Genomic DNA, 11,379 nt, shown 5'->3' on the forward strand with positions numbered 1-11,379 from the left:
CTGCCCTATCAGACACAGAGGCTCATGTGACCTCACAAGGAAAGGAAGCCGCCAGGGGCCTGCCACTGGCCTGTCAGGCACTGGTACTTCTGTGAGCTCACAAGCAGAGTCAGCAGCCATGAGCATCCCACTGCCTGATGAGGCACTGAGACAAAGGTGACCTCAAAATGCAGCCAGCACGCAGAGGCCTGCCACTGGCCTATCAGGCAATAGGACTGCCGTGACCTCAAAAGGACAGCCAGCAGCCAATGGCCTCGCACGGGCCTATCAGGCAATAGGACTGCTGTGACCTCACGAGCACAGCCAGCAGCTATGGGCCTCCCACTGGCTATCAGGCACTCAGACTGCTGTGACCTCACAAGCACAGCAAACAGCCAGGGGCCTGCCACTGCCCTATAGGGCACAGAGGCTGCTGTGACCTCACAAGCACAGCCAGCAGTGAAGGGCCTGCCACTGGCCTATAGGGAACGGAGGCTGATGTTACCTCACAAACACAGCCAGCAGCCATTGGCCTTCCACTGCCCAATGAGGCGCTGACACTGCTCTGACCTCACAAGCACAGCACACTGTCACGGGCCTGCCACTGCCATAAACGGCACGGAGGCTGCTGTGACCTGACAAGCACAGCCAGCAGCCAGGGGCCTGACACTGGCCTGTGAAGCACTGAGGCTGCTGTGACCTCACAAGCACAGCCAGCAGCCAGGGGCCTGCCACTGCCCGATAAGACACTGAGGCTGCTGTGACGTAACAAGCAAAGCCAGCAGCTGTGGGTCTGCCACTGGCCTACCAGGCTGTAGGAGTGTTGTGACCTGACAAGCACAGCCAGCAGCTATGGGCCTGCCACTGCCCTCAAGGGCAGGGAGGCTTCTGTAACCTCACAAGCACAGCCAGCAGCCAGGGGCCTGCCACTGGCCTGTGAAGCACTGAGGCTGCTATGACCTCACGAGCCCAGGCAGCAGCTATGGGCCTACCACTGCCCTATAGGGCAGGGAGGCTGTGTGACCTGACAAGCACAGCGAGGAGCCAGAGGCCTGCCATTGCCCTATAAGGTACAGAGACAAATGTGACCTCAAAAGGCAGCCAGCAGACGGGGCCTTCCACGGGCCTATCAGGAAATAGGACTGCTGTGACCTCACAAGCACAGCCAGCAGCTATGGGCCTGCCACTGCCCTATAGGGCACTGAGGCTTCTCTGACCTCACAAGCCCACCCAGCAGTCATTGGCCTCAGACTGGCCTATCAGGCACTGAGGCTTCTGTAACCTCACAAGCAGAGCCAGCAGCAAGGGGCCTGCCACTGGCCTGTGAAGCACTGAGGCTGCTGTGACCTCACGAGCCCAGGCAGCAGCTATGGGCCTCCCACAGGCCTATGAGGCACGGAGGCTGCTGTGACCTCACAAGCACACCAAGCAGCCATTGGCCTCCCACGGGCCTATCAGGCACTGAGGCTGCTGTGACCTCACAAGCACAGCCAGCAGCCAGCAGCCTGCCACAGGCCTATCAGGCAATACGACTGCTGTGACCTCACAAGCACAGCCAGCAGCTGTGGGTCTGCCACTGGCCTATCAGGCACGGAGGCTGCTGTGACCTAACAAGCACAGCCAGCAGCCATTGGCCTCCCACTGGCCTATGAGGCAATGAGGCTGCTGTGACCTAACAAGCAAAGCCAGCAGCCATTGGCCTGCCACTGGCCTATGAGGCAATGAGGCTGCTGTGACCTCACAAGCACAGCCAGCAGCCATTGGCCTCCCACTGGCCTATGAGGCACTGAGGCTGCTGTGACCTCACAAGCAAAGCCAGCAGCTGTGGGTCTGCCACTGGCCTACCAGGCTGTAGGAGTGTTGTGACCTGACAAGCACAGCCAGCAGCTATGGGCCTGCCACTGCCCTCAAGGGCAGGGAGGCTTCTGTAACCTCACAAGCACAGCCAGCAGCCAGGGGCCTGCCACTGCCCTATGAGGTACAGAGACAAATGTGACCTCAAAACGCGGCCAGCAGCAAGGGGCCTGCCACTGGCCTGTGAAGCACTGAGGCTGCTGTGACCTCACGAGCCCAGGCAGCAGCTATGGGCCTCCCACTGGCCTATGAGGCACGGAGGCTGCTGTGACCTCACAAGCACAGCCAGCAGCCATTGGCCTCCCACGGGCCTATCAGGCACTGAGGCTGCTGTGACCTCACAAGCACAGCCAGCAGCCAAGGGCATGCCACAGGCCTATCAGGCAATACGACTGCTGTGACCTCACAAGCACAGGCAGCAGCTATGGGCCTGCCACTGGCCTATAGGAAAAGGAGGCTGCTGTGACTTCACAAGCACAGGCAGCAGCTATGGGCCTGCCACTGGCCTATGAGGCCCCGAGACAAACGTGATCTCACAACGCAGCTAGCAGGCATGGGCCTGCCACTGGCCTATAGGGAACCAAGGCTTCTGTGACCTCGCAAGCACAGCCAGCAGCCATTGGTCTCCCACAGGCCTATCAGGTAATAAGGGTGCTGTGACCTCACAAGCACAGCCAGTAGACAAGGGCCTACCACTGGCCTATGAGGCAATTGGACTGCTGTGACCTCACAGGCACAGCCAGCAGCTATGGATCTGCCACTGGCCTATAGGAAACCCAGGCTGATGTAACCTGACAAACACAGCCAGCAGCCATTCGCCTACCACTGCCCGATGAGGCGCTGACGCTGCTGTCAACTGAGAAGCACAGTAACAGTCGATGCCTGCCACTGCACTAAAGGGCATAGAGGCTGCTGTGACCTCAGAAGCCCAGCGAGCAGCTATGGGCCTGCCACTGCCCTATAGGGCACTGAGGCTTCTCTGACCTCAGAAGCCCACCCAGCAGTGGAACTGGCCTCGAACTGGCCTATCAGGCACGGAGGCTGCTGTGACCTCACAAGTACAACCAGCAGCCATGGGCATCCCACTGGCCAATGAGGCACTAAGACAAAGGTGACCTCAAAATGCAGCCAGCAGCCATGGGCCTCCCACTGGCCTATCAGGCAACAGGACTGCTGTGACCTCACCAGCACAGCCAGCAGCCAGGGCATCGCACTGGCCTATGAGGCACTGAGGCTGCTGTCACCTCACAAAAACAGCCAGCACCCAGAGGCCTGCCACTTGCCTATCAGTAACTCAGACTGCTGTGAACTCAAAAGGACAGCCAGCAGCCAGGGGCCTGCCACTGACCTATCAGGCAATAGGACTGCTGTGACCTCACAAGCACAGCCAGCAGCCAGGGGCCTGCCACTGCCCTATGAGGTACAGAGACAAATGTGACCTCAAAATGCGGCCAGCAGCCAGGGCCCTGCCACTGCCCTACAAGATACTGAAGCTGATTTCACCGAACAAGTAAAGCCAGCAGCTGTGGGTATGCCACTGGCCTATGAGGCACGGAGGCTGCTGTGACCTAACAAGCACAGAAAGCAGCCAGTGGCCTGCCCTTGGCCTAGGAGGCACTGAGGCTGCTCTGACCTCACAAGCACAGCCAGCAGCCATGAGCCTGCCACTAGCCTAGGAGGCACTGAGACTGCTGTGACCGCACAAGCACGGCCAGCGGCCATTAGTCTGCCACTGGCCTAGGAGGCATGGAGGGTGCTATGACCTCACAAGCACAGCCAGCAGCCAGAAGCCTCCCACTGCCCTTTGAGGCACTGAGGGTGCTGTGACCTCACAAGCACAGCCAGCAGCCATGAGCCTGCCACTGGCCTAGGAGGCACGGTGGCTGCTGTTACTTCACAAGCACAGCCAGCAGCTACGAGCCTGCCACTGCCCTGTGTGGCACTGAGGCTGCTGTGACCTGACAAGCACAGCCAGCCGCTATGGGCCTCCACTGGCCTATGAGGCACGGAGGCTACTGTGACCTCACAAGCACAGTCAGCAGCCAAGGGCCTGCCACTGTCCTATTAGATACAGAGACAAATGTGACCTCAAAACGCGGCAAGCTGCCAGGGGCCTGCCACTGCCCTATAAGACACTGAGGCTGCTGTGACCTCACAAGCACAGCCAGCAGTGAAGGGCCTGCCACTGGCCTATGAGGCACGGAGGCTGCTATGACCTGACAAGCACAGCCAGCAGCCATTGGCCTCCAACTTCCCGATCAGGTGCTGATGCTGCTGTCAACTCAGAAGCACAGTAAACAGTCAGGGGCCTGCCACTGCCCTAAAGGGCATGGAGGCTGCTGTGATATCACAAGCCCAGCCAGCAGCTATGGGCCTGCCACTGGCCTATAGGACACTGAGGCTTCTCTGACCTCACAAGCCCACCCAGCAGTCATTGGCCTCGAACTGGCCTATGAGGCAACAGGACTGCTGTGACCTCACAAGCATGGCCAGCAGGCATGGGCATCCAACTGCCCTATGAGGCCCGAGGCAAACATGACCTCATAACACAGCCAGCAGGCATGGAGCTGTCACTGGCCTATCAGGCAACAGGACTGCTGTGACCTCACAAGCACAGCCAGCAGCCAGCAGCCATGGCATCCAACCTGCCGATGAGCCACTGAGGCTGCTGTCACCTCACAAAAACAGCCAGCACCCAGAGGCCTGCCACTGGCCTATGAGGCAATGTGACTGCTGTGACCTCAGAAGGACAGCCAGCAGCCATTGGCCTGCCACTGACCTATCAGGGAATAGGACTGCTCTGACCTCACAAGCACAGCCAGCAGCCATTGGCCTCCCACTGGCTATCAGGCACTCAGACTGCTGTGACCTGACAAGCACAGCCAGCAGACAGGGGCCTGCCACCACCCTCAAGGGCAGGGAGGCTTCTGTAACATCACAAGCACAGCCAGCAGCCAGAGGCCTGCCACTGGCCTGTGAAGCACTGAGGCTGCTGTGACCTCACAAGCACAGACAGCAGCTATGGGCCTGCCACTGCCCTATAGGGCACTGAGGCTGCTGTGACCTCACAAGCACAGCGAGGAGCCAGAGGCCTCCCACTGCCCTATAAGGTACAGAGACAAATGTGACCTCAAAAGGCAGCCAGTAGACAGGGGCCTTCCACGGGCCTATCAGGCACTGAGGCTGCTGTGACCTGACAAGCACAGCCAGCAGCTATGGGCCTGCCATTGTCCTACAGGGAATGGAGGCTGATGTGACCTCAGATGCACAGCCAGCAGCCAAGGGCCTGCCACTGTACGATCAAGCACTGAGGCTGCTGTGACCTCACCAGCACACCAAGCAGCCTTTGGCCTCCCTCTGGCCTACAGGAAAAGGAGGCTGCTGTGACCTCACAAGCACAGCGAGGAGCCACGGGCCTCCCACTGCCCTATAAGGTACAGAGACAAATGTGACCTCAAAAGGCAGCCAGCAGACAGGGGCCTGCCACAGGCCTATCAGGAAATACGACTGCTGTGACCTGAGAAGCACAGCCAGAAGCTACAGGCCTGCCCCTGGCCTATGAGGCACAGAGGCTGCTGTGACGTCACAAGCAAAGCCAGCAGCTGTGGGTCTGCCACTGGCCTATCAGGCACGGAGGCTGCTGTGACCTAACAAGCACAGCCAGCAGCCATTGGCCTCCCACTGGCCTATGAGGCAATGAGGCTGCTGTGACCTAACAAGCAAAGCCAGCAGCCATTGGCCTCCCACTGGCCTATGAGGCACTGAGGCTGCTGTGACCTCACAAGCACAGCCAGCATCCATTGGCCTTCCACTGCCCAATGAGGCGCTGACACTGCTCTGACCTCACAAGCACAGCACACTGTCACGGGCCTGCCACTGCCATAAATGGCACGGAGGCTGCTGTGACCTCACAAGCACAGCCAGCAGCCATTGGCCTCCCACTGGCCTGTGAAGCACTGAGGCTGCTGTGACCTCACAAGCACAGCCAGCAGCCAGGGGCCTGCCACTGCCCGATAAGACACTGAGGCTGCTGTGACGTAACAAGCAAAGCCAGCAGCTGTGGGTCTGCCACTGGCCTACCAGGCTGTAGGAGTGTTGTGACCTGACAAGCACAGCCAGCAGCCATTGGGACTGCCACCACCCTCAAGGGCAGGGAGGCTTCTCTGACCTCACAAGCACAGCCAGCAGCTATGGGCCTGCCACTGCCCTATGAGGTACAGAGACAAATGTGACCTCAAAACGCGGCCAGCAGCCAGGGGCCTGCCACTGCCCTGTAAGACACTGAGGCTTCTCTGACCTGACAAGCACAGCCAGCAGCTGTGGGTCTGCCACTGGCCTATGAGGCACGGAGGCTGCTGTGACCTCACAAGCACAGCCAGCAGCCATTGGCCTCCCACTGGCCTATCAGGTCCTGACGCTGCTGTGACCTCACAAGCACAGCCAAGCAGACAGGGGCCTGCCACTGGCCTATCAGGCACTGAGGCTGCTGTGACCTCACAAGCACAGCCAGCAGTGAAGGGCCTGCCATGGCGCATCAAGCACGGAGAAAGAAGGGAACACCCAAGCAGACCAGCAGCCATGGGTGTGGCAGTGCATGCCATGCATGCCATGCATGCAATGGCATGCAGGTCAAAGTGACATCATAAGACACAACCAGCAACCATGGGCCTGCCACTGCCCTTTTTGGCATGGAGACACAAGTATCCTCACAAGCCCAGTCAGGAGGCCCTGCCTCTGCAATAGCTGCCACTGGCCCTGCCACTGCCCTATCAAGCACAGAGGCAGAAGCAACCTCACAAGCAGAGCAAGGACTGATGGGCCTGACTGGCCTACCAGGCCGTGAGGCAGAAGTGACATGACTATCTCATCCAGCAGTGGTGGACCTGACAATATCATTTCAGGCAGAGGGTAAAGTGATATCACAGAACACTGAAGGACCATAACAGAAAAAAAGGCACTTGGAGGCACGAGCACTGGGAAAAAAGGGCACTAGGAGGCGATGCACTGCAAAAATATGCACATGGAGGACACTATACTGGAAAAAAGGGCACTTTGGGAGCCTGCATCACAAAAATAGGCACTTGGAGGCCGCTAGGCCAGAGAAAAAGGCACTTAGATGCCCCTTCACTGCAAAAAAAAGGCACTCAGACAGCAGTGCACCTCAAACAAAGGCACTCGGTGGCCCCTGAACCACAAGGAAAGGCACTCGGTGGCTCCTACAGCACAAAAAAAGGCACTCGGGGGCTGCTGCAATGTGAAAAAAGGCACTCAGAGGCCCCTGAACCACAAGAAAAGGCACTCGGTGGCCTCTGAACCACAAGAAAAGGCACTTGGTGGACCCTACAGCACAATAAAAGGCACTTGGGGGCTGCTACAATGTGAAACAAGGCACTCACAGGGCCCAGCACCACCACAAAAAGCACTCGGAGGCTCCTGCACCACCAAAAAAGGCACTCGGAGGCTCCTGAACTGGAAATAAAGGCACTTGGAGGCCCCTGCACCACAAGAAAAGTCACTCGGAAGCCCCTACATTGCAAAAAAAGGCACTTGGAGGCTACTACACTGCAAAAAAATGCACCCTGAGGCCCCTGCACCGCAAAAAAAGGCACTTGGAGGCCCCTGCACCACAAAAAAAAGGCACATGGAGGCCCCTACAGTGGAAAAAAAGGCACTCGGAGGCCCCTACACCACAAAAAAAGGCACTTCAGGGCTGCTACACTGGAAAAAAGGCACTCGGAGGCCCCTTCACCAGAAACAAAGGCACTTGGAGGGCCCTGCACCACAAAAGAAGGCACTCGGAGGCCCCTGACCCACAAGAAAAGGCACTCGGAGGCCGCTGCATCACAAAAAAAGGCACTTGGAGGCTAATACACTGCAAAAAAGGCACTCGGAGGACCATGCACGGCAAAAAAAGGCACTCGGTGGTCCCGACACCACAAAAAAAGGTCCTCGGGGGCTGCTACAATGCGAAAACAGGCACTCCGATGCCCCTACACCAGAAAGAAAGGCACTCAGAGGGCCCTGCAGCAGAAAAAAAGGCACTCGGCTGCCCTTACACTGGAAAAACAGGCACTCGGAGGCCTCTACACCCCAGAAAAAGGCACTCAGTGGCCCCTACACTGCAAAAAAAGGCACTCGGGGGCTACTACAATGTGAAACAAGGCACTCGGAGGGCCCTGCACCACCAAAAGAAGCACTCAGAGGCTCCTGCACTGGAAAAAGAGGCACTTGCAGGCCTGTACACCGGAAAAAAAGGCACTTGGAGGCCGCTACACCACAGAGAAAGGCACTCGGAGGCACCGGCAACGGAAAAAAATGCACTCGGAGGCCCCTACACCACAAAAAAAGGCACTTGGAGGCCCCTACACTGGAAAAAAAGGCACTCGGAGGCCCCTACACCACAAAAAAAGGCACTTGGGGGCTGCTACAATGCAAAAAAAGGCACTTGGAGGCCCCTGAACCACAAGAAAAGGCTCTCGGGGCCACTACACCGCAAAAAAAGGTACATGGAGGACCACACACCCAAAAATAACAGCACTCGGTGGCCCCTGAACCACAAGGAAAGGCACTCGGTGGCTCCTACAGCACAAAAAAAGGCACTCGGGGGCTGCTACAATGTGAAAAAAGGCACTCAGAGGCCCCTGAACCACAAGAAAAGGCACTCGGTGGCCTCTGAACCACAAGAAAAGGCACTTGGTGGACCCTACAGTACAATAAAAGGCACTCGGGGGCTGCTGCAACGTGAAACAAGGCACTCAGAGGGCCCAGCACCACCACAAAAAGCACTCGGAAGCTCCTGCACCACAAAAGAAGGCACTCAGAGGCCCCTACACCACCAAGAAAGGCACTCGGTGGCCCCCACATTGCAAAAAAAGGCACTTGGAGGCTACTACACTGCAAAAAAATGCACCCTGAGGCCCATGCTCAGCAAAAAAAGGCACTCAGTAGCCCCTGCATTGCAAAAAAAGGCACTCGGAGGCCTCCACACCGCAAAAAAAGGCACTTGGAGGCCGCTACACTGCAAAAAAAAAAAATGCACCCAGAGGCCTCGAAACCACAAAAGAAAGGCACTCGGAGGACCACACCACAAAAAAAGGCACTCGGCTGCCCCTACACTGGAAAAAAAGGCACTCGGCTGCCCCTACACCACAAGAAAAGGCACTCAGTGGCCCCTACAGCACAAAAAAAGGCACTTGGTGGATGCTAAAATGCAAAAAAAGGCACTCGGAGGCTGCTACAACGCGGAAAAAGGCACTCAGAGGGCCCTGCACCACAAAAAAAAGCACTCGGAGGCTCCTGCACTGGGAAAAGAGGCACTAGCAGGCCTATACACCGGATATAAAGGCACTTGGAGGCCCCTGCACCACATAAGAAGGCACTTGGAGGCCCCTACACTGCAAAAAAAAAGGCACTCGGAGGCCCCTACACCACAAAAAAAGGCACTCGGCTGCCCCTACAGTGGAAAAAAAGGCACTCGGAGGCCCCTACACCACAAAAAAAGGCACTTGGAGGCTGCTACAATGCAAAAAATGGCACTTGGAGGCCCCTGCACCAGAAACAAAGGCACTTGGAGGGCCCTGCACCACAAAAGAAGGCACTCGGAGGCCCCTGACCCACAAGAAAAGGCACTCGGTGGCCCCTACAGCACAATAAAAGGCACTCGGGGGCTGCTACAATGTGAAACAAGGCACTCGGAGGGCCCAGCACCACCAAAAAAGGCACTCGGAGGCCCCTGCACTGGGAAAAGAGCCACTTGCAGGCCTGTACACTGGAAATAAAGGCACTTGGAGGCCCCAGCACCACAAAAAAAGGCACTCGGAAGCCCCCACATTGCAAAAAAAGGCACTCGGTGGCCCCTGCACCGCAAAAAAAGGCACTCGGTGGCCCCTGCACCGCAAAAAAAGGCACTTGGAGGCCTCTACAACACCTTCCACTGCCCTATCAGACACAGAGGCTCATGTGACCTCACAAGGAAAGGAAGCCGCCAGGGGCCTGCCACTGGCCTGTCAGGCACTGGTACTTCTGTGAGCTCACAAGCAGAGTCAGCAGCCATGAGCATCCCACTGCCTGATGAGGCACTGAGACAAAGGTGACCTCAAAATGCAGCCAGCACGCAGAGGCCTGCCACTGGCCTATCAGGCAATAGGACTGCCGTGACCTCAAAAGGACAGCCAGCAGCCAATGGCCTCGCACTGGCCTATCAGGCAATAGGACTGCTGTGACCTCACAAGCACAGCAAACAGCCAGGGGCCTGCCACTGCCCTATAGGGCACAGAGGCTGCTGTGACCTCACAAGCACAGCCAGCAGTGAAGGGCCTGCCACTGGCCTGTGAAGCACTGAGGCTGCTGTGACCTCACAAGCACAGACAGCAGCTATGGGCCTGCCACTGCCCTATAGGGCACAGAGGCTGCTGTGACCTCACAAGCACAGCGAGGAGCCAGAGGCCTGCCATTGCCCTATAAGGTACAGAGACAAATGTGACCTCAAAAGGCAGCCAGTAGACAGGGGCCTTCCACGGGCCTATCAGGCACTGAGGCTGCTGTGACCTGACAAGCACAGCCAGCAGCTATGGGCCTGCCATTGTCCTACAGGGAATGGAGGCTGATGTGACCTCAGATGCACAGCCAGCAGCTATGGGCCTGCCACTGTACGATCAAGCACTGCGGCTGCTGTGACCTCACCAGCGCACCAAGCAGCCTTTGGCCTCCCTCTGGCCTACAGGAAAAGGAGGCTGCTGTGACCTCACAAGCACAGCGAGGAGCCACGGGCCTCCCACTGCCCTATAAGGTACAGAGACAAATGTGACCTCAAAAGGCAGCCAGCAGACAGGGGCCTGCCACAGGCCTATCAGGAAATACGACTGCTGTGACCTGAGAAGCACAGCCAGCAGCTACAGGCCTGCCCCTGGCCTATGAGGCACAGAGGCTGCTGTGACGTCACAAGCACAGCCAGCAGCTGTGGGTCTGCCACTGGCCTATCAGGCACGGAGGCTGCTGTGACCTAACAAGCACAGCCAGCAGCCATTGGCCTCCCACTGGCCTATGAGGCAATGAGGCTGCTGTGACCTCACAAGCACAGCCAGCAGCCATTGGCCTCCCACTGGCCTATGAGGCACTGAGGCTGCTGTGACGTCACAAGCAAAGCCAGCAGCTGTGGGTCTGCCACTGGCCTATCAGGCTGTAGGAGTGTTGTGACCTGACAAGCACAGCCAGCAGCCATTGGGCCTGCCACCACCCTCAAGGGCAGGGAGGCTTCTCTGACCTCACAAGCACAGCCAGCAGCCAGGGGCCTGCCACTGACCTATCAGGCAATAGGACTGCTCTGACCTCACAAGCACAGCCAGCAGCTATGGGCCTGCCACTGCCCTATGAGGTACAGAGACAAATGTGACCTCAAAACGCGGCCAGCAGCCAGGGGCCTGCCACTGCCCTGTAAGACACTGAGGCTTCTCTGACCTGACAAGCACAGCCAGCAGCTGTGGGTCTGCCACTGGCCTATGAGGCACGGAGGCTGCTGTGACCTCACAAGCACAGCCAGCAGCCATT

This window comes from Dromaius novaehollandiae, chromosome 7, assembly GCF_036370855.1.
Source record: "Dromaius novaehollandiae isolate bDroNov1 chromosome 7, bDroNov1.hap1, whole genome shotgun sequence".
Taxonomy (NCBI): Eukaryota; Metazoa; Chordata; class Aves; order Casuariiformes; family Dromaiidae; genus Dromaius; species Dromaius novaehollandiae.